At 41.1% G+C, this 24,929-nt stretch overlaps 1 pseudogene; it reads right to left on the reverse strand.

The window, feature by feature from the left end:
* Window positions 1-2,017: 2,017 nt before the first annotated feature.
* On the reverse strand, window positions 2,018-3,292 carry LOC114497839 (annotated as a pseudogene).
* Window positions 3,293-24,929: the final 21,637 nt, after the last annotated feature.

Below are 24,929 nucleotides of genomic sequence, written 5' to 3' on the forward strand. Positions count from 1 at the left end.
AACCCTTGTGCACTGCTGGGCAAATTGAAGCAGCCACTATGAAAAACAATAGAAAGCTTCCTGAAACTATAAAAAAACAAAACTGCCATATAATCCAGAAATTCCACTTCTTGTTGCCTATCCAAAGGAAGTGAAACCAGGATCTCCAAGAGATATAACCATACCCATGTTCTCTGCAGCATTACTCCCAAATGCCAAAACACGGAAACAACCAAGTGTCGGTCAAGAGATGAATAGATAAAGAAAAGTACCCCCAATTTTTTTCTTTCACTATTTGGCAGAGAGTGAAAGGACTAGAAGAAACTCTAAGAGGTTATTTTAATCATTTCTGTGACCTCAGACATTTAAACTGCCCAAGACAGAAGAATGTAACCGATGTAGAACTTCCTAGGAGTATCTAGTCACTTGCAACCACAGCCCAGAGTCCCAAACTACTCATTGTCATGAAATTACTCTGGCTCATCCAAAACCCTCAGATCATTTATAGGAAAACACTTGGGGAGTGATTTCAAGTTATTTTTCTTGTTCTTTTAACAAGTTAAAAATAAGCTATTAAAACAACTTTAACAATTATTTGAGTCAATATCAAGTTATTTCCATTCTTCTCTTTTAACTATGGTAAATAAGCTGTATTTTAAAAGATTTCCAGGCTCAGGGAATGTTGTAAGTTTTATTCATGTCTTGAGAAATGGATTACCTAAGATAAAAATCTAGAAGCACAGTGAAGTGAAATAATGTACTTATAAGAATCACATTTAACACATTTACAAAACCCAGTTGTGAGACCTATATATAACTCCACCAAGCTTCAAGGTGATTAACAGTATAAGAATTCACTTGACTACAGTTTCTTAATGCCAAATTAAAAAAAAAAAAACAAGCTAATTCAAACTGACTTTTAGAGAGAGAAAAGAAAAACAAGATTTTGGGGTGTTCTGGATGATCCCAAATCACTTGTTTCAAGGTCAAGACAGGTCTAAGAGTAAGTCACTTCTACTTCAGGATATGGGGGAAGAAAGTATAATTCAGGTCATGGTGGAAAGTCACGTGGAAAACCCCGTTGAGGACTGATGCTTCCCTGCATGATTGTAGGATGAGCCAGTCTGGAATATGTGGTGGAAAGTAAAGTTGGTAGTGTGCACACATTCTTCTGAGATGACAGGGAGAAGGAGAGCCCCTCTTCTCAGGAAGAGCACCTTGGACTCACCAGCAATGAGACCTCTCGTTGGATGGAAGGAGGGTGCACACTGCACTGGAGACAGTCTATGTGGACACTGAGGGGGAAGCTCTCCTTTCAAAAAAAAGACTGGCTTTATGATGAGGGGCCAGATGGAAATGCTCGCTGTCACAAGTGTTCTGTTTGGAAAGACACTTAGGATTTAATGGAATTTAATTCATCTTCAATGATTGTGCCTTGCTTATCATGCCTCCTAGCAATTCACCTTGTTTTGAGCACCTGATTTTTGCATTTTCCAGTTCTTTTTCAAGAAAGTCTATTTCATTCTGTAAGATAAAGTTGGGAGTACTCAGCTTTTCATGTGGTAACTTTCTGTTTCAGGTAACTCTTGCTCAAGTCTTTAAAGATACGTCTAGGTCTACATGCTCTTTAATAAAAATGCTAAAATTGTTCATTAGTTTTCACTTATCTTCAATTACTGAAAGCTGTTCCCCTCTCCTGGCCTTTATTCAACTAAAACCTTCTGAACCACACCAAGAGAACTGTACAAGTTTTAACTGCTGGTGCATAGTACTGCCTATTCTGGCAGACAGCTTGGACAGAGTCTGGCCTCCTGTCGCAGACATCCTCTTACTGTCTGGCAGAACCCCTCCAGAACTAGCTCCAGTTCCTCTTCCCTTTTGCCAGTGTAAATGTAATGTATCTCATTGTATTTTAAATTTGTATCAAACAAAAAAAGAATTTGTGTATAACATCTTTATACATTTATATGCTTCTTGTATTTCCTCTTTTAAAGTGTTTATTCAAATTGTTTGCCCGTGTTCTCTTTTTTCTTTTTTCTTTTTTATACAATGTTTCAGGCCTTTACTAAATAAAAAGGTGGTAGAAGACAGATAAGGGAGCAGGCCAGAGACTTCTCCTTCCAACTACACATACACAAACATGCAAATACAGATGCAACTGAGTAAATGACAGGGGTGATTCAGGGGACAGACAGAAGGGCCAAGGGTGGCAGCACCCTCCCAGCGTGGGCCTGGACCTGAGGGTGGGCTGAGAACTGAGGCAGAGGCAGTCGTTCTGAGAGGTTATGTTTGAGCAGCTTGGAGATAAGGTCCTGGGCTCCCGTGGGCACAACAGGGGGGAACTTGAGGTCCATCCTGGATGATGCGCTGATAAGCTTCACTGTGTGAACCACTGTCAAAGGGAGGGTTTCCAGCCAGCACTGGGAGCACAGTACTGCGATGCACCACAGATCCATCATCTCATTGTGCATGTGCCCCTCAGTCATCTCTGGGGGCAGGTAGTCCAGGGTGCCACACATTGTCTTCCTCCTCAGGGAGGGGGTGTGCAGAGACCAGCCACTGTCGTCAATCTTCGGCTCTCCCTGGAGCCCCAAGAGCAGGTTCTCTAGCTTTATGTCTCTGTGAATCACCTTCTTCTTGTGGCAGTACATCAACGCATCTGCCGGGTCTTCCATGTTCCTGGCTCTTTGCTGCTTGTCAGAAGTGCAGCTCTTCTGCAGCTCCTTGTAGAGCTCCCCTTGGGGAACAACTCCAGAATCAAATACATCCTTCAATGATCATAGAAATAGTTGTAGAGACACAAGATGTTGGGATGATGGGACTGGATTTTCATCTCCCTGTGAAGCTGGTGCTCCGCACCCTCCTTTTCTAAGTGAGACTTGAAGAGGACCTGCAGTGCTATGATGAAACAGCTTTTCTTCTCTCGAGCCCAGTACACATCTCCAAACTTTCTTTTGCCCAGAAGATGCCCAGTTTCAAACTCATCAGTTGTGAAGGTCTGCATTAAATTCGCTCTCCCAGTGCTATGCTGGCCAGGGGCAGCTGTGGGATGGGCATTGGAGCAGCTCATGAGGACAAGTGAGGATGGAGTGGTAAGCTCCTTCTGGAGGACTCTTTGTGGCAGGGAGTTCAGGCCAGATTGAGCTGTCTGCCAGTGGTAGGCCCAGGGTAGGAGTTCTCCTTCTAGTCATCTTCCAGGGTAATGGGAGGGAGAGCTGAGGCCTGTGGCACAGCCAAATTTCTGGGCACTGGCAAAGGACTGAATCTGCCCATTTTTCCTAATGCGTTTGTAAATGGGATTTGTAGAAGTTATACACACACAACCACTAACAGCCTTCATCTATTATATTACTTTTAATTCTCTTTCATTGTGTGGCTTGTCTTTTTAACACTCTTTTGAAAAATATACTTTATTGATTATGCTATTACAGTTGTCCCATTTTCCTTCCTTTATTTCCCTCCACCCTGCACATTCCCTCCCACCCAAATTCTCCCCCTTTACTTCATGTCCATGGGTCACACATATAAATTGTTTGGTTTCTACATTTTCTATACAATATTTTAACCTCCCCCTGTCTGTTTTGCACCTACCATTTACGCCACTTATTCTCTGTATCTTTTCCCCCTCCTCATCCCACTCACCTGTTGATAACCCTCCATGTGATCTCGATTTCTGTGTTTCTGTTCCTGTTCTAGTTGTTTGCCTAGTTTGCTTTTTTTTTTGTTTTAGATATGGTTGTCAATAATTATGAGTTTGTTGCCATTTTACCGTTCATATTTTTTATCTTCTTTTTTAGATAACTTTCTTTAACATTTCAAATAATAAGGGCTTTGTGATGATGAACTCCTTTAACTTGACCTTATCTGAGAAGCACTTTATCTGACTTCCCATTCTAAATGCAAGCTTTGCTGGAAAGAGCAATCTTGGATATAGGTCCTTGCCTTTCATGACTTGGAACATTTCTTTCAAGCTCCTTCTTGCTTGTAAGATCTCTTTTCAGAAATCAGCTGACAGTCTGATGGGAAGTCCTTTGTAGGTAAATGTCTCCTTATCTCTTGCTGCTTCAAGGATTCTCTCCTTCATTTTAATCTTGGGTGATATAATTATGATATGCCTTGGTGTGTTCCTCCTTGGGTCCAACTTCTTTGGGACTCTCTGAGCTTCCTGGAAGTCTATTTCCTTTGCTAGATTGGGGAAGTTCTCCTTCATTATTTTTTGAAATAAGTTTTCAATTTCTAGTTCATCTTCTTCGACTTCTGACACCCCTGTAATTTGGATATTGGAAAGTTTAAAGATGTCCTGGAGGTTCCTAACTTTCTTCTCAGTTTTTAAAAATTCTTGTTTCTCCACTCTTTTGTGGTTGGATGTTTCTTTCTTCCTTCTGGTCCACACTGTTGATTTGAGTCTACACTGTTGGTTTGATAATAACATTTAACACATTTACAAAACATAGTTGTGAGACAGGAACTGTTGGTTCCCTGTACATTTTTGTTTATTTCACTGAGCATAGCCTTCATTTTTTAATCTAATTTTCATCTAATCTGATTGGGTGGGTGGGTTTGTGTATATTCTAGGACCCTATGGGTCTCTCCAACAAACTCTCCTGTGAAGCTGGGAGTTCCTCTTGCTGCCACCTCAACCCTACCGGTGTTTCAATCAGAGGTTTTGGGCTTCATTTCACCACACTGGCACCCTGGTTGCATGGTCTGTGTCGCTCCTCAGTTGTTTCTCCTGGTTCATCTGCACATGAACGTGGAACCACCAGCTTCACAATCTACCACCTCACCAGGTCCACCAGCTGTTGCCTTGCCGAGAATCCTCTCTACCTGGCTCCCCATGTCCACCACTCCCACTGGTCTGGATGAATGTTTCTTCTTTAACTCCTTGGTTGTAGGACATCCATACAGTTTGATTTTCTGTCAGTTCAGGTTGGGTTTTTTTTTTTATTGTTGTTGTCCTTTTGGTTGTGCAAGGAGGCAAGTATGCCAACCTATGTCTCCATCTAAGCCAGAAGTTAACTCTCTAATGGTGTCGTTGTAATACACAAATATTTTTAAAGTAGATATATTAATCACTTTCTTTATAGTAAATACTTTCTTTGTTTTCTAGAAAACCTTTTTACCTACACTTTCTTCTAGAACTGTATTTATTTTTCACATTGTGTTTCATAGACATTAGATATCCATGAAATTGGTAAGGATTTTTTCCTAACATCCTTTCTTTTTTTATTTTTTGCACAGAGATATTCAATTGTCTTCACCTTTTATTAAGTATTCCATCATCTGCCCATGAATGCCATGACCCTTCTATAGAAAACATCAGTATGTGCAAAGGCCTGTTTCTGGACTCTCCATTCTATTTTATTGTTCTTTTGTCTATCTGTGCAGCAATACCTTGCTGTTTTAATTTCTATAGCTTTATAAGTTGTGATATTTAATAGAGTATGTCCTCTTGACTTGTTCTTCTTCAAGAGTGTTCTGACCATGTACATCGCCATACAAATTGTATAACCAGCTTGCCTCCTTCACACACACACACACAGACACACACACACACACGTACTTCCTTTGGAATACTTATTGGGGTTGTGATTGATAAAGAAAATCAATTAGAGAAGATCTTCCAGTCAAGATGGCAAAGTAGGTAAACACTGTGCGTGCCTTGTCCCTAGACCACATCAAAATTACCACTATATGAAGAGTAACCATCATTTAAAACCACCTGAAGACTAACTGAACAGAAGTCCTCTAACCAAGGATATAAACAAAAAGCCACACTAAGACTGGTAGGGAAGGTGGAGACACAGAATGGGCAGGCCTCACACCCATGGTGTGGCAAACAAGAAATGGAAAGAATATCTCAGCTGCAGAGGTCCTTCCTCAAGGAGCAAGGGGTCCCAGTCCCACACTCACATCCCCTCCCAGGGCTCCAGAACTAGGAACAGAAGTCCTCATAACTTCTGGCTGTGAAAACCAGCTGTGATTGTGGCTGAGTAAGACAGAGGGCTTTAGGAGTCCTGGGCATTCCTCTAATGGGTCCTAGGAACAAACTTACTGCCTGGTGGACCCACTCACTTGGAGCTCCAGGACTAGGGCAACAGGCCAAAAAGCAGGGACCTGTGGCAAGCAGCTGAATTGTCTAGATTCAGGGTGATGGCTGGAGGGAAGGAGTCAGGACAGCTGAGGACAGAAATACAGGCAGATGCCAAGTTTCCTTTGTTGAGCCCTCCCCTCACCCAACCAGCAGGAGCAGCTAGGCACCAAATCTGCCCTCTCCAGTAACTTGGCTCATACTTTTCAACATGACCTTGTGATTTTCTGAGGTCTAATCCCACTCAACTCTAGCACCTGTCTGGATCCTCTTCCAGCCACTTTTCCACACAAATGGACTGTCTTGCCTCACATTGCAGACTTCCCTAACATCTCCCAAAGGTTCACAAACCTCAGATAAGCAACATCTGGCCTCACTGTGGCCCATACATCTTGCTAAGTGGCTCCATGCCTGCCATTAGAGCAAGCTCTCCTCAGTTCCCAGCTTAGCCACTCCAAGGAGTCTCCAAGTCCAGCACAAGTGGAAACTTCCTGCACGTCACGTTGTAGCTCCTACCAGGTGGCACTGGACTGGTAACAGACAGGGGCTGGCCTTGTCATGTACCAAAGCCATTCCTAAGAGGTCCCAGAATCAACACCTGTTGTAGTCAGTTTCAGACCATGCCAGAGCTCCACTCAATCAGCTAGACAAATGAAACACCCAAAAGGCTGACTCACCCCACATCAGAGCCCCGCTAATGCAAACATGGCTCTGTGGGGTCAACTCTTGCATACCAGCTCATTGGATGTGTCATGGCAACACCTCAAAGCCAGTTAGCTTGAGGGTCAGTTCCTCCCACAGACATGCCAATATCAATCAAGTCTCAACTAAAACAACAAGGTACACACAACCTACACAAGGGACTCCTTTGAAGCCTCTGAAGAAGGTGAACAGGGAGACTGCATGACTGGGCCTCATGGGACAACTTCTACTTGAGGCTACCCTGCCAAGCCTGAGAGACATAACTTATCTACTTAATTCATAAAAACAAACACAAGGAGTCAGCCAAAATTAACAGACAAATAAACACCTCCCAAAGACCAGGAGAAAACTCAAGAAAAAGAGCTAAACAAAATGAAGGTAAGCAATCCACCAGACTTGGAGTTCAAAACACTTTATTAGACTGCCCAGTGAACTTAAAGGAAGAGTAGGGAAACTCAGTGAGTACCTCAACAAACACATAGAAAACATAAAAATAGAAATGAAACCATAAAAAAGAATCAGTCAGAAATGAAGGATACAACAACTGAGATAAAGAATTCATTAGAGGAAATCAACAGTAGCTTATATAAAACAGTATCAAATCATCAAAACAAGGAAGCAGAAACCAAGCAATCAGAACAGCAAAAAGAAAAAAAATTTAAATGAGGATACTTTAAAGGACCTTTCAGGAAACATCAAATGTAACAATACTTACATCATCGGAGAACCAGACCAAAAAAAGAGAGAGAGATAGTAGGGATAAGAAATTTATTTGTAGAAACAATGACAGAAAACTCACCTAACCTGTCAAAAAAAAATAGACATATGCATCCGAGAGCCAATAGACATATAGGGAGACCCAAATAAGGTGAAGACAAAAAGGTCCACAATAAGAAACATTACAGTTAAAATAGGTTAAAGACAAAGAGAGAATCTCAAAGCAGCAAGAGAAAAGCAATTAGTTATCTACAAGGGCACTCCAATATGACTGTCAGCTGATTTCTCAGCAGAACCTCTGCAGGCAAGAGACATTGGAGCAAAATATTCAAAGAGATGAAAAGCAAAGACGTACAAAGAAGATTATTTTACTCAGCATGGTTACCATTTAGAATTGTAAGAAAATATTACAAAGGATTGCAAGGAAATATTATAATCAACCATATGCCAACAAGTTGGACAATCTAAAAGAAATGGATAAATTCCTGGAAACAGTCTTCTAAGACTGAATCAAGAAGTAACAGAAAATCTGAACAAAACTATTACAAATAAAATAATCAAAGCAGTAATCAAAAAACTCTCAACAAAAAAAAGCCTGGGACTGGATGGCTTCACAGGTAAATTTTACCACCAAACACTCAAAGAAGAATTAAGATCCTTAATTTGTCCAAGATACCCAGTGCAATCTACAGATTGAATGCAATCTCTATCAAAATACCAATGGCAGTTTTTAAAACATAGCTAGAATAAATTATCCTAAAATTTATCTGGAACTACAACAGACTTGGAATACCAAAAAACTCTTAAGAAAAAAACAAAGTTGGAGGTATCATGCCCAGTAACTGATATCAAACGTTAGTACAAAGCTATAGTAATCAAAACAGCATGATACTGTTGGAAAAACAGACACATAGATTAATGAAACAGAATAGAGAAATGAGAAATAAGCTCACAATTATATGGTCAATTAATTTATGACAAAGAAGGAAAGAATATGCAATGGCATAAAGACAGTCTTTTCAATAAACTGTGTAGGGAAAACTGGACAGACACATGCAAGAGAATGAACGTGGAATACTTTTTTACACCATATACAAGAATAAACTCAAAATAGAAAAAGACTTAAATGGAAGACCTGAAAACATAAAGCTCTTAAAAAATAGGCAGTATAATTGTAACATTGTTGTTAGCTTGTATATATATATAGAGAGAGAGAGAGAGAGTGTGTGTGTGTGTATATATATATATATATATAGAGAGAGAGAGAGAGAGAGAGAGAGAATGTTTCCTGTGGCAAGGGAAACAAACAATAAATAAACAAAGGGAACTATTTACATTGAACTGAAGAGTTTTTGTATAAAAAGGAAACCATTGCAAAACAGAAAGACAACCTACTAAATGGGAGAACATAAATCACCAATGATATACCTAATAGTAGGTTAATATCCAAGTATATAAGAACTCCCACAACTTAACACTAATGCCCCCCAAAACAATCCAATTTAAAAATGAGTAAAGGACCCGAATAGACATTCTCCAAAGAAGATGTACAGATGGCCAACAGACATATGAAAAGATGTCAACCACACTAATCATCAGAGAAATGCAAATTAAAACCACAGTGAGATACCATCTCACACCTGTCAGAATGGCTATCATCAATAAATCAACAAACAACAAGTGCTGGGGAGATTTGGCAAAAAGGGAACCTTTGTTCACTGTTGGTGTGATTGTAAAGTGGTGCAGTCACTATAGAAAACAGTATGGAAGTTCCTCAAGAAATTAAAAATAGAACTACCCTATGACTTAGCAATTCCATTTCTAGGTATTTACCTGAAAGGACCCAAAACACTAATTCAAAAGACATACGCACCCCTATGTTGACTGACACATTATTTACAATAGCCAAGGTATGGAAGCAATGGATAGTGGCCAGATGGGCAGGGGCTTGAAGACATGGGTATAAAGGAGGTGGGATTAAGGACAAATTGTTAGTTACAAAATATTCATGGGGATGTAAAGCATATGGAATAACTCAGTAATATTGTAATAAATGAGAATAACTGTATGTGTACTAGACTTATGGGGGTGATCAGTTCATGAAGTACATGTCTAATCATGTTGCACACCTAAAACTAATATAATATTATATTAAGTGTTATTGAAAAAACATATACAAAAGAAACAAGTCTACCATAAAAATCACAGAATAAGTTATCTTTACAGTATAGACTTCTACAAAATGAACATGATATATGCTTTTGTCCAGTTAGTTTTTTAAAGATGTTTCTTAAAAATGTTTAATATTTTTTTCTGTATAGAAATTTTGAATATGTATTTATATATACAGGGTCCAGCAGCAGTAAGGCTTGATTGAGTGCAGTTGGTAGGGTACATGAATGTCTTGTGCCAGATGGTTAGCAATTTGTATGTTTCACCTCAAATATCATATGGTGCTTGTGAAATTATTATGCTACAGAGTTACATGCTTATGATTTTTGAATAAAAGTGGGGCATTATTTGTGCTGGAGCCTCTATATTTCCATTACTTGATTTTTTAATCCTATTTTAAGTGGTATCATTTTTAAATTTCCTTTTCTGTTTGTTGGTAGTGAATAGAAAAACTGATATTTAGTCATTACCTTGCTAAACATGTACATTAAATCTAGATACAGAGCTGAATAAAATTATTAGTGCACTTACCATAGTGGCCACATATAGAATGTGGCCCTTGTCAGATTTACAGCATCTTTTCTTCTGGCACACACAAAATGTTTACAAAGTTTGACTATATTTGGGGCTGTTAATCAAGTGGCAAAGCATTTCTGGACACTAAAATAATGTAGTAATCATGTTCTCTAACCACAATACAATTAACCAAGAGGCCAACAACACAGATAATTAGTTCTCAAACACCTGTTGGTTCCTGCTTGGTATTTTCTCATTACCATGGGTTTTATAAATGTAGCTATGGATCTTAGATAAATTAATACTACATCTTCTTTATTCTGTACCTTGAACCAGTGACTGATGTCAGAATTGACGGGAAAGGATTTGTGCACAAGCCACTGACCACGACAAGGGTGCTCAGCTTGCCAGAGAATACAAAAAGCCCCAACTAGCTTCAAGCTTATTAATCTTGTTGGGTAGTGCGGAAAGAGGAAGGAGAGAGAGGAAATGAAATAATCACTAATATTTCACATTTTTTGTTGTTAGTATTTATAAATTACAGAAAAGTACCTAAATTATGTGTACAACTCAATGCATTATCACAAAACTAATACACTTGTGTAATTACACATGTCAAGAAATGGCATGTTATCAGTACCCCAGAAGTTTCTCCCACTGCTGCTCTCACTCACAACTCTTATGTTAAAAACGGACCCCGGGATTTTTTCAAATCAGGCACAGTAAGACATCTGACATAGAAAACTGCCACAAAGGAAGAATTGAAATTCATAGATGTTTAAAAATAGGAGGGATTTGATGCCACACCACATGGGCCCTGGGAAGCACCAGGAGGTAAAGAGGGGAGAAGGAAGACCATCGCCCAGAGCTTTTGGAGGGATTCCTGCAGGAAGGAATGGGCAAGGCAGGCTAGGTACACTAAGTTTAGACTAGATAGCTTAAGTGATACAAGTGGTCTCTAGTTGTTTGGTGCCTGGAGCTGATGTGGTTTAGAACAGGGGAGATATTGGCTTGGCATGAAGAGTTTGATAAAGGAGATATTTGAGAGTGTGGTTACTGAAAGTTATATCAAAGGTACACTGACAGGGCCATCAGGGAGGCCGTGCTATCTCCAGGAATTAGTGCTGGAAGAAGCAGTCTCTCCAACATCGAGAATACGGAAAATAAGGAAATGCAGCCAATCCAATCCCCTGATCTCTAACACCATACAGTGGTTCTGGCTGTCTTTGAACTTTGTATAACCAGAACCACACAGCTCTTTTGTGCCTGTGTTCTTTCATTAAACAGTGTATTTTCTGAGATTCAGCCATGTTGCTATGTATTGCTGTAGTTCATTCATTTTCCTTATTGTATATTATTATATTGTATTTATTCATCTCTTCTGCTGCTGATGGGCATTTATGTGGTTTCTAATGTGGGTGTGATTCAAATCCTGCTGTTATTCTTGTACATGTCACCAGGTGCACATGCTCACAGACATTTTTGTTGGGAAAAATCTCCCCAGGGCTGAAATTCCTGCATTGTAGCTCAGGTATGCATGTGCTCAAGTTTAGTAGATACACCAAATGCTGTACCAGACTGCTGTGCCATCATGAATGTATAAGTATCCCTGACTTTCACTGTGGCCATTTATTTATTTTAATTTTTTATTTTTCAATCCTCACCTGAGCACCTATTCATGCATTTTCTTAGATAAAGAGTAAAGGGGGAGGAGAGAGAGGGCGAGAGAGAGAGACACACACACACACACATTGACTGGTTGTCTCACGCCAGACACCTCGAATGGGGATGGAAACTGCAGCTTGGATATGTGCCCTGATCAGCATGGAACCCACAACTCTTTGTGCATGGGATGACACTCCTACCAACTGAGCCACCTAGCCAGGACTACCCATTTATATTTTAAAGCCACAAGGAGAACACTCCAATGTGGTTTGACAGAATACTTAGTTTGCCTCAACCCTGGACAGTAAATGTACTGATTGACTGATATATTAAGACCAATTTTGTCTGAACCTTGTATGTATTAATTTAGAAAATGGCTTCATTTTATATTTCACCCACATTGCTAACTCCAGGTAAGCACAAATACAAAATGTCAGCAGAAAACACAAAATTAAGAATGTTTTTTTCTTTATGTGTCTTAGATTTTAATTTTAACAGCTCAGTGCTGTTGGGGACTGCCCTGCCTGGTCTCAGGAAGCTGTACCCCGCCGCCCCCCAGTGACTTAGGCTGAGTGAGAGACCTCTGGACCAAGAGCCACTAAGGAGACAAAAACTTATTTCCCTGGCATGAACGCTACCTCTTCTGTGCATAAACCTTCTAAGCTTGATCAGTTAGCCAATGACGGGTGAGACTTCCCAAGGAGGGAAATGCCTAAGACAGGCATGATCACGTGGAGCCTTCTGGGAAGAGACTTCAGGCTGAGGAAATGAAGGGGTAATAGACATCAACCCCTGCCCCATCGGCCTTCTCAAAGCCTGAGTCCTTGTTCTTAGAAGTGAGAAATCCAGGACTCCTGGCTGCTTTTGTCTACTCTGTTAACTCAGGCCTGCGGAAATAGCAGGGGCAGTGCAGCCCAGACCAGAAATGGCGGACCCCCAGGGTAATCAGGCCTGGGACATACAATATGCAAGATCCTGTGAGATCTGTTTGCTGGAGGATGTTATTAGATTAGAATTGGAAGGCTCAGACTGGAAACCCAAACTAGCCCTTTGAGCCCTGTTAGACCTTTCAAATGGTAAAATTCCTAGCTCTGCCCAGAATCACAGTGGGGGTCCTGTCTGCACCATTGTAAGTCACCTACTTCTTTTGATCTTTTCTGCCAGACTGTGAATCCACAAACTAAATCTGGATTCTCAATAAAAATCTGCTTGGGAATGGATATGAGGCGCTTTCCACTGGAGAGAGTGGCTATTCTGTCCCTCTTTCCCCCAGGACCTGGTTGTCTCTGTGTATGTTTTTCTCGTGTTTTGATGAGCATCTGCAGGAGAAATGGATGTGGGGAAGATCCCACATCTGGGCTGGAACCTTTGCCTGTTGCCCGTGGATGGGGTCTCAAGGTGGTTTCTGCTTGTCCTTGGTTAAAAGTCTCCTCTTCAGGTAGTCTCTGGTTGGTTATTTTGGGTGGGTGTTCCCCTTTTTTAAGTTTTATTTCCAGTTTGGTTCTCAAAGGAGGTACAAGAAAGATCCTCCTACTTTGCCACCATCTTGCAAGCACCCACTGAACTTCAATATTTCATTGCATAGTAGCCCAGCCAATATAATAACTCCAGCTTTATTAAGTAAGGTTTAAAAAAATAAACAATACTAGACTCACAGTAACTTGCTAAAATTATAATCATCAATGGCAAATACTAATAATTTTTGACTTAGTCATAAAGCTTTTTTCAGGAATATCTTTTCTTCTTTCTTCCTGCTCTCCAAGGTGCATATGGATGAATCCTGCTGCTCCTTTCCTGGGAACATGTGTCTCAGAGCTGCCGTGAGACATTCAGAGGCCAGCCCCTGATGCCCACCTGAAGGCTGTAGACTCCAGCTTATTTGTAGAACATTGTTGATAAATTATGCTAGACACACAACAAACACTTAGAGGGAACCAGCAGCATAGGGGGGTTTTATGTAACGATTCAGGCTCTGTAATCAAACTGCCGGTTCCAGTCCTGACTTAATCAATAGTGAGTGCCTGTTGGATTTAGAATAAACTCAGCCTACTCCCCTCTAAGGCAAGGTAACTGCACTGACCCCAGTGTGTTGTTGTGAGGATTACATGAGATAATGTGTGTGAATTGCTGTAAGCAGTTCCTGGCACAGAGAAGGGCTGGCCTTGGGGCACAAAGCTGGGTACAGGAGGCAGGTCCTGGAGTGTGTCTGTGTGCCTGCTGTGGCAGTGTTCCTCAGGGCCACCAGTCATGAGCCCAGGCAGCCAGGATTGGCTTCTCTGTGAGCAAATCAGTGTATTAGTTTTTCACTGCAGCTGTAACAAATTACCACAAAGTCAGTGGCTAAAAACAATTGAAGTTTATTATTTTACAATTCTGGAGGTCAAAAGTGCAGGAACAAGTAGGAGAGCTGGTTCTTTCTGGAGGCTCTGGGGCAAAATTCCTTTCCTTTCCTTTATCAACTTAGAGGCCACCTGAATTCCTTGACTGGTGGTCCTCCATCACTCTGACTTTTCTGCTGTCATCCCATCTTTTTCTCTGATTCTGACCCTTGTGCTTCTATCCTATAAAAACCTTAGGATTACATTGAGCCCACCCAGATAACCTAGGATAATCTCCCCAACTCAAAATCCTAAACTTGATCTCATTTGTAAAGTCATTTTTGCCATGTCACAGTCTCAGGATCCAGGGATTAGGATGTGGACATCTTTGCAGGGCTGTTACTCTATTGACCACACCCAATGTCTACTGCCAGGGGCATCAACAACTAGGCGGCTAAAAGAGGCCTTGGTGGATGTGTTTCTGGGTTAAGCTTTAGGTCCAGACTCTCCCTGATGACCCTTTACACCACAGTCTTGCCTGTATAGCAGGAAATATGTTTTTCTCGACCCTGAGCCTCTCCTCTGCCCCGGCCATGGTCTTCATGGGAACAAAAGGAAACACCGCTGCCCAGATGGCCCAGGTATGCATGGCTCTTACAGGGGAAGAACAGTGGCATGTTTTCTTATTTCACAGAGCTGATATTTTCAAACCTTCACACCAGCTGATGAAAGTCAATGTGGCCCCTAGGTGGCACATGGGGCACTGTGCTGATAGACAAAGGGCAGACATGGGTAGAGAGGTGCCTTACAGACCAGGGCATTACGCATAGTGTTTGCAGAAGAAATCAATAATATGGTTATTTTCTCTATACAAAAGCAGAATATATTATGGTAAAATAGTATCTTTGATAAGTAAGGTAAAACTACAACACTATTTCACAAAATGTCAAAAGATTTCAAATTTTTTTTATTTTAAACTTTGACTAAAAGTAGGTTTAGAACTGAAATGCAGCTATTGAAATAAACTTCCTATAAAATGGGTCATTCTTAGTCTGTGATTATGCATAGTGGAAGAAAAATAGAACACCAATGAGAACTATCTGCTGAAGTTATTTAGTGGGAATATATAATGTATGCTCTCAAATGGGTCATGTGTGACCTTATGTATGAATAAGGTAGTAGGTAATACTTTAGGGACGTATTGTGTTTTAGATTTCTTTGACAATCTGGCAAAAGTGTCCTAAAATTTCCATATGCACAACATTTTGCAAGTAATATCAGTAAGTGCAGGGATGTTACACTGAAGTGTATCCATGGACCCCAATTGGGGTTCCCCTGGTTCTTTCTTCCAGCTCACAGGAAGTGGGAGGCAGTGGGCTGGGGTGGGAGGGAGATACACGAAGAATCTAATTGTCATTCTGACTTGACATTTAAGTCACTTTCTGTTTTGGAGAACTGTAAAACTATAGACACAACACTTTCACTGTTATTTCTGCTCTTTCTTATATTTTGGGGGGATTATGTTGGATAAAATCTTCACTCTCATTGTCTTTTTCTGGCTCTTCTTCCTTCATTCATCCTTATGTACTGGCATTCCTAGGTGTCCCACATTCTCTGGCAAACCTCCCCAACCCCTGACTTCAGTGACATCCATATGCTGATGATCCCCACAGTGACATTGGTGCCAGATCTGAACCTTCCATGGAAACCAAAACTTACCATATCAAAAATGAAATTCAGCCCTGGCTGGCATAGCTCAGTGGATTGAGCGCGGGCTGCAAACCAAAGTGTCGCAGGTTCGATTCCCAGTCAGGGTATATGCCTGGTTTGCAGGCCATGACCCCCAGCAACCACACATTGATGTTTTTTTCTCTCTCTCTTTCTCTTTCCCTTCCCTCTCTAAAAATAAATAAAATATTTTAAAAAAATGAAATTCATTTTCATCTCCAAATTCGTTTGCCTTCCTCTTTCCCCAGTCTTGCATGTTGTTAGCCATTCACCTGATGGTCCATGTCAGTAATCTGAAAGTCTTGCTGGATTCTGTCTTCCTACTTACAATCCCTTGCTCTGCCTTGCATTCTTCTTGAGCAGTTTTCCTCCCATGCCCTACCACTGGTTGAGCACATGGTATCTTTCAACACTGGTACTTCTGTCTTGTTCTCATCCTGTTTGTCTGCATTGCTGCAGAGTAATCTTTTCAATTAGTAACTCTGTTTATGTGACCACATAGCTCAGAATTCCTCAGAGACTGCCTGTAGACTACAAGATAAAGTAGAAATTTATTGGCATCACAAATAAGGCCCTTCGTAGATATCCAGTTGTTAATATACAGAGACCCAGTGAAGGCTCCAGGATTGAAAATCTATCTTTGTAAGCAGAGGGCAGGGAAGATAGAAAAGGCTGGCCACTCCATTTTGGTGATTTATATAGTTTATTAATGGAAATTTAGCATATGACGCACATCTTAGGTGTCTGCAAGATGAAATGGATTCTGTACAGCTGGTCAGGAGCCAAAGAACTACATACGTTGGGGAAGGGGATAGTCATGGGTACTAGGATGTGAATGATACCAGCTAATGGAAATTACATGCTTGACCAGGTCAAGACAATGGCCTATCTCAGGAACCAGCATGTAGCAGGAGACAGGGAAGGGGTGCTGGCTTACGTCAGAATATATATTGACTACAAGCAGACAGTCCCCAAGCAGGGCTGTTGGGAAGCGATCTCTGTCCAGGCCTTAGTCCAGCTTGCAGATCTAGTAGCAGCTGCAACCTGGAATAGTCTCTCCTCCGCACCAGTCGAAGCTGCCTCATGTTGAATGATAGAGCAATAGTAGGTGATTTGTTTCCTCAAATGTATATACTTTTGCAAGATTTTCTGTCTCTTAGTTTGGAATAGCGTCCTTCCTGCTTAGTTCATCCTTGTTCTTCAAACCTCAGCTCAAGTGCTATGGATTCTGTGAAAACTTTCTTGATTCCTCAGCCATAATTCTTTTGCTGCTTTTACATTTTCTTGTCCTTCATACTCTTTGTCATTATAGGATGGAGGTATCAAATAAAATATTATCATATTTATCCATATGATGAATATGGGTAAATCTGCTTATCCACAGAAGGAAAAAACTCCAGACTTCCTCCTAAATAGGGAAAAACCTAGCTCTTTGCTCTTCCTGTGTTTCTCTCCTGTGAGTCTCCTTTACTCCTCACACAAAATACTTCAACTTCTGACCTTTCTGGTCACCAAATGTGTGGGTTTTTTCTCCCACACCAACTGATTCTCCACTACACCAGCTCAGTATTATACAATTTAACTAAATTATAACACTTCTGACCTAGAGATAGATAGTGTCAGATCCCACTGGTTTAGGGTTCAGTCCCACAAGATTGCCCCCCCTTTCAGATGCCAGTTGCAAGTAGTAGGTTCCTGGGTTACCACAATTTATGTCTGATTTGGCTACAAATTGGAGGTTTCCATGACCCCACCCTGTCCTGGGTCTTATTAATTTGCTAGAGAAGCTCATAGAACTCAGAGAAACACCTGGGTACATTTACCAGCTTATTAAAGGATACAGATGAACAGCCTGATGAAGAGACACAGAGGAGGAGGCCTGGGAGGGTCCTGAGTGCAGGAGCTTCTGTGGATTGGGGTGTATCATTCTCCTGGTATGGATGTATTTGTAAACCTGGAAGCTGCCCAAATCCCATTTTATGTCTTTTTTGGTGGAGTCTGCATCATATTAATCATTAACTCCATAATTATCAACTCCATTTCGGGACAAGGAGAGGTAAGGCTGAAAATTCCAAACTTGTAACAGTGGCTTTGTCAGTCTGCTCAGCAGCTGTCATGCAGGAGCCCCCCTGGAGTTTCACCATTAGAACAAAAGACACTGTTCTCACCCAGGAAATGACAAAGGTTTCAGGTGCCCTGTGTCAGGAACCAGAGTCAAAGATCAACTATTAGAACAAAATCTGTTCCTGGTGCTTTTACCACCCAGGAATTTACCAGGGTTCCAAGGGCCCTGAATTAGAAACAGGAGGCAAAGACCAATATGTGAAGGTCTGTCCGGAAAGTATTCAGCCATGTACTATGAAAAATAGAGACATTTATTGAAGAAGATACAAGATACAAGAAACATTGTACATAGGACAATGATGCCTCAGTCCCCTTCAATATAGGCACCTTTGGACCTCACACAGTGCTCCCAATCACCATCAGCTGCCCCATTGTATTTTCCTGAATTTCATTGGCGTTCTGAAATCTCGTATCTTTCAAAGGTGATTTTAGTTTGGGGAAAAACCAGGAGTCACAGGCTGTCAAATCTGTGCTGTAGGGGGCTGAGTCTCCTGACTGATTTTAAAAAACTGCATGAGGCTTGATGCATGAGTGGGCGGGCTGTCGCATGAAGCTGCCAATCACCAGTTGCCCATACCTGTGGCCTTCTGAATCATCCGAATAATTTCCACAAAGGAATGTTCAAGCTTAATGCAAAATTTGATGCAGATTCATTGCTCTACTTGCACAGTCATTTGAATGTGATAGCCACACAATACACATGTTCACTCAATGGCATCTACTGCCCCCACTGACTAGTACCGTGAGGTTGTCATCGTTCACACATGCATGTTCCAGTCCATTTTCCTTGGCTGCCAGGTTACATACGTGTCACACAAATTGTTCTTGTTGTATTAACAATGGCTGGACTTTTTCCAAACAGACCTCAAGTATTTATTCTATTATTTCACAATATCTATTGAGTGCCTTGAGGCCAGGATTGTGTCTTCTGTCATCATATCACCAGACCTTAGTGTATATTCTGGCATATAGTAGGTGCTCAATAAAAGTTTGTGGAATAAATAAAATAATCACACCACCAGTGTGTGTCACTGTTATCATTTTATGACTGCCATATAGTCCATGTAATAAAATTTATTACAACTGATGTGCAAACATCAAGATACCCAAGAATCACATTGTAAGTTATCTAAAAGACTTTGCCTGTAGTACTGCTTAGATAACTCACGGGATAAGAACTTCTCATAGTCCTTGTGAACATCTTACATCGATTTGGAAGTGGTGATCACCTCTAGGAAAGAGAGAGAAAGTATGTGTGTTACAGGGTGAGTGAAGAAAGAGGAAGGCAGCAGGAGTGACCAGACTGTGATAGAGCCCTTCCCTCAGCCCTTGCTGCTCTGTCCCTGGGGCTCTGTAAAGAGTTACCTTCCTGATAAGTGACTGAGGTCCAGTACTTCAGGGTGGATGGGCACCTAGGAAATGCTGAAACTGCTTGCCTTGTTTAAAAAGAATGAAATGTTCTGACCACCCTTCCCTAAGCAGGAATAATGAAAATGCATATCTCGTATCCATTTTTGCTTTTGTTCTGTGTTGCCCAAGCCTGAATTTCCAAATTAAACCTCTTGCCCTTTGTGCAAAATCCAGTGCATTTTCAAGAGGATCACATTCCCTGAGCACTGAGTTTGGCCAACAAAGTAGCCTTCTGGGTCTCCAAGCTCTGTATTGCAAGTCTCAGTGTCAGCCCCTCTTTCCCAGAACATGCCACACTAGGGCAGCAGGGTCTGGAGGGGCCTGCTGTGTGGATAAAAAGGGGTCATATGCAAACCTGACAAGCTCAGGGGAGGCCTACGTGACAGCCTTACAAACTTAGACCTAAAGAAACCACGCTGGATAGTCTGAAATGAAAACTTTCTGACTAGAAGCAGTTCATGGCAGGTAGTCATGTCCTAGGCTAATATTTTTCTCTAACAAAGGTCAGGTTTTACCTTACCTGAGCCTGTCTGTTTATAACTGAGCAAATTGGGGCCCATGTACATGGCACCTTGACACATGACCCAACAATTAGTGTTGGAGGAAACAGGTTGAAACCTTGGGGTGAAATGGGTGAATCCTTGGCAGGGCTGAGAGCTCTTCTGCTCAGAGGCCTGTTTTCCCACAAGACTCGCTCTTCCCTTGCTCCCCACCAAGCTATAAGCCAAAACAAGGGCCAATAGTTCCCCATCTCCTTATCTGTTCTTAAGCCGGCTACACAAACAGTTTTCCATCCCCTCTGGAAAGTGTACTTGTGGGCTTCAAAGTTGCCATCGTCTTACAGCAGCTCTTCCCTCCAGGATCTGGGGTAAGTTGTCCTCAGCCTCTGTGTAATAGTTCAGGAAACATGTGCCATGTTTCACTGGATCATGGTGGAGTCCAGGGAGGCACAAGTCCCAAGAGAGTGGCCTCTTCATATGTCCCAAGTCCTAAGAGTCCAGATAAGAGTCCAGGTCTGTGAGGCAGCAGGTCAGTGTCTCGTAAGGCAGAGTCCTTGGTGGTTTGGGGTCAGCTACAGTGCGCATGATCAGAGCAGCAGCATACCTTTCTCTTTCTCTTGGCTGCTGCTTCCTTACTAAGATCTCATGGACAAATCCCTTCTGGCTACTCCTCATTGCTGCCTGCTACCACTTTCTTACTAGCCCAGGTTGCATGGCAGAATCCTCAGAGGAGGAGACATAGCTCCTCCCTCTGTACAGACAGCATAGCAGGCTCTCTCACATGGCTGCTCTCTTCACTACAGACCAGCATAAGTACTACCTACTCTCTCAGCCCTCATGGTGGACCAGCCTCTCTCTCTCTGCTCTTAGATTAAATGCTGATCTGGAGTTTCCTATGTGACCTTATCTCTGGCTCCTCCTACAATGAGCTATATTTGCTGGTTTCCTGTATCTTCTACCATCTCTTCCCTGCCATCTTTAGTCAGGGTGAGAGACCCTATGACACAGGGGCTTCCAGGGAGAGCATTCACCTCCACTGGCTATACCACGAGTCTCTGAATACTCTCAGAGTCACGTAGACACCTCTCACTCAGGGCGGTAGCACAGCTATTAGTGTGCCTTTTTGTTATGCAAAGTATTTTAAGCTGTCTCATTCACTTTCACCATGCCCCAAACCCCAACCATGGTCTGTGGAGAATTTTAGTGGACCCTTGCTCTGCACCCTGTTACATGTTGTCTTTTGGTATCTATAACACACCTGTGGAATGTCAAATTTTCTTATTCTGGACCCCTCAAAGCACAGGTACTGCATCAAGGAGAGACCACAAATCCCTCATTGTTATTGTTACCATGTTAATTGTTGACTAGTAATGATCCTGTACTCACCTGTGTACAAATAAGTGTCTATTATTTTACCTTTTCTCTGATCCCAGAGGTTCCCTGCTTTGATTTCTCTTGCCTCCCTAATCTATCACCAATGGATTTCTTGTAACCTTCTTGGGTCTTCTCTTTTGATTGTAATGTATAAAATAAGGTGCTAAACTGCTGTTCTCCAGAGCATTTTTCAATACATTGACACTTTGCTTCCTGGCAGTTGTCAGTTTGGTTCAGATAAACTCACAAAAATTCTCTATAGGTTTGAATGTTTCTTATGTTGACAGTTGCATGCAGCATGGCACAAGGCATACATTGGCTGAAATTTGCCTTGTAACTGTTGAGTCCTGGCATTTGAGAGAGCAGATTCCTTAAACTTCTCATGCAAATATCTAGTTCCCCTCAGCAATGACCTGGGAACTCAGAGTATGGCTGCCCAGAGCCTGCTGCCCCGTCTCAGTTATTTATTTATCATTTAGCTGTATTTCAAGTCTTATGATGAGGAATTATCAGCTTTTTCCTATATTTATATTTATTTTTAATGATTACATAGTATTTAAGTATTTTATTTATTATTTAGCTATTTATTAAAATTTTATGATCAAGTATAAAAGACACATGGACAAAAACTAGGGGCAGGTGGAAATGGGAGGGAGGTGGGGAGGGCTGGGTGGGTGGGCTGGGATGGGAGTAAAAGATAGAAACATTGTACTTGAACAATAATTAAAATAAAATTTAAAAAATTATGATCCAGAATATTAAAAAATACCTAGAGTAACAAGATCCTCTTAATTTAACTGAGATTTTAAATAAGAGAGTATAATTTTAAGAGAAATACTGAATAAAATAACTGAATAAAGTGAGATAACTGAAACCCAGATTCTGAAAAACATTTTTCAGATTTTGGGTTTTAGATGAAAAGTGTCACATACTAAATGTGGCAAGCTCAGGGGAGGCCTGTGTGGCAGCCTTACAAACTTGGAGACCTAAGTAACCACACAAGATGGTCTACAGTTAAAAAACTTTCTAACTGAAAGCAGGTTGTGGTGGACAGTCATATCCCAGGCTTGAATCTTCCTGACAAAAGTCAGTCTTTACCTTAACCGAGCCTGTCTATTGTCTTTCTGCATCTATGATAATATACCTTTGGAATGTCAGATTTCCTTTTTCTGGACCCCTCAAAGCACAGGGCATCACCCCATAGGAGCCCTCATATTGTCTCCTTGTTATTATTATCATGTTCATTGTGACTGTTAACAATCCTGCACCCAGCTATATAAAAGAAGTATGTGCCTATTGTGTTGCTTTTTATCCAATCCCAGAAGTCTCTCTGTCCTCCCACCCCCACTTTGCTTTCTCCCACCTCCCTAATCTGTCACCAAGGGATTTCACATAACCAATTTAGGTTTTCTGTTTTGATTGTAATGTATAAATAAGGTGCAAAAACTGCCATTTCCTGGAGCACTTTCTCAATCCATTGAGGTTTTGCTTCCCAGCAGTTGTCGTCAGTTTGGTTCAAATAAACTCATAAAAATTCTTACAGTCTTGGACCTTTCTTACATTGACAAGGTACAGTGAATCACACTACTTCTAAGTCTTACTGCCCCTCCCCCCTTTTTAATGGGCACCTGCCTTTCAGGTGCTAAGTTGACATGTCAATTGAAAAATGCAAACTCTATTTGAGATACTGGATTAAAGATGACCTTAGATAACAAAATAATTGTCAAGATAGAAATAAGCAGAATTACTTGCTTCACTATTTGACTCTTGAGAAAACAATCATTTTTTTAGTTTAGATATTTTTTAAAATCAGAAAACTTTCTAATTTCCTAGTATTTCATAAGTTGTTTGTAATGGTCAAAAAGCAAAAACTGGTCAAAAAGCAAAAACTAGTCAAAAAGCAAACAACATGCTCAATTCTGTTTTGTCCTTCAAAAACAATCTTCCTTTCTAGCTTACCTCCAGCCCTATCTCTCTCTCTCTTTCACAGCTAAGTTTCTTCAAAGAGTATCTTAAGTCAGCTGTCTTCACATTTATCTTTCAATGCCTGAATCCCACTCACTTTGGCATTTATCCCACCTGTCACTAATGTAACTATTGATCTGGGAATGAGAAGTGGTCTCTTTTCATTCTGATGCTCCACTTCCTCTCAAAACCAGCAGCCAGTGCCATTAAACTCTGTGTCCAGTGTCCAGTCTTTTTTTGGTCTCCATTTTCTTTGCTGTGTGGTCTTTTTTCCAGAAGTCTTTTATGATATTGGTTGGTGTACTGTAGCTTCTGTCTTCAGACAGCTACCTTCCTGATAAACAAGCTTGGCCAGGCCAGTGTGTTCCTCTTATGGCTACTGGTGTGTATCCCATACCTCTGGCTTTATTTCTACCTGTCTCCTAGATGTGTTCACCTAAATGTTTTACAAGTGCTATAAACTCCTTTTGACTCAAAACAATTTTTCATTTGATCCTCAAACCTTCCCCTAATAGTCCCTCTTTCAGTTAATCATATCATCAGGTATCAAGTTACCTTGGTTACAACACTAAAAGTCATCTGGAACTCCATTCTTTTCCTTGTTGCTTCCCCCAGATCTAGTTGGTCACTATGTATGAGGTTTGTCCAGAAGGTATTCAGCCATGTAATATGAAAAATAAAGACATTTATTGAAGAAGATAGAACATACAACAAACTTTGTGGACAATGACACCTCAGTCCCCTTCAAAGTAGGTACCTTGTGGCCTCACACAGTTCTTCCAGTCACTATCAGCTGTCCCATGGTGTTTTCCTGAATCTCATTGATGATCTAAAATCTCTTCCCTTTCAAAGATAATTTTAGTTTAGGGAAAAGCCAGAAATCACAAGGCACCAAGTATGGGCTATAGGTGGACTGAGACACCTGGGTGATTTGGTGTTCCACCAAAAATCTCTGCATGAAACTTGATGCATGAGTGGGCAGGCTGTTGTGATGAAGCTGCCAATCACCAGTTGGTCATAGCTATGGCCCTCTGAAGCATCTAAATAGTTTTCATGAAGGAATGTTCAAGATAAATGCAAAATTTGATGCAGATTCATTGCTTTACTTCCTCAGTCATTTTGAGTGTGATGGCCACACAGTACACATGCTCACTCAATGGTGTTGACTGCCCCCAATGACTAGTAGAGTGACATTGTCATTATTCACTCATGCAGGTTCCAGTCCATTCTTCTCAGATGCCAGGTTACATTGGTGTCACACAAACTGTTCTTGTTATGTTAATAATACCTGGGCTATTTCCAGACAGGCCCCTTACTATGATTTATGCCTCCCAATTAGCTGTCTGCATCACCAAAATCAACACTGCCCCTTCGTAGGCCCCTGCTGCCACCTTATTCTGTGTACAATGTATTCTATGGCTACAATTGGGAACAGAAAAGAAGGAAGAAGCCATGAGCAAAGAAGAGAGAGAGAAGGAAGGAAGGAAGGAAGGAAAGAAGGAAGGAAGGGAGGAAGGAAGGAAGGAAGGAAGGAAGGAAGGAAGGAAGGAAGGAAAGAGTTAAAATATACATGAAAGGCCAAAGTGAGAGGCAACAAGCATTTATTTGAGATTTAAAAAAAATAACTGGTTGGGATTTCTGGACAAGATGGAGGCATAGGTAGACACA

The sequence above is a fragment of the Phyllostomus discolor genome, chromosome 5 (assembly GCF_004126475.2).
Source record: "Phyllostomus discolor isolate MPI-MPIP mPhyDis1 chromosome 5, mPhyDis1.pri.v3, whole genome shotgun sequence".
NCBI classification, from domain to species: domain Eukaryota; kingdom Metazoa; phylum Chordata; class Mammalia; order Chiroptera; family Phyllostomidae; genus Phyllostomus; species Phyllostomus discolor.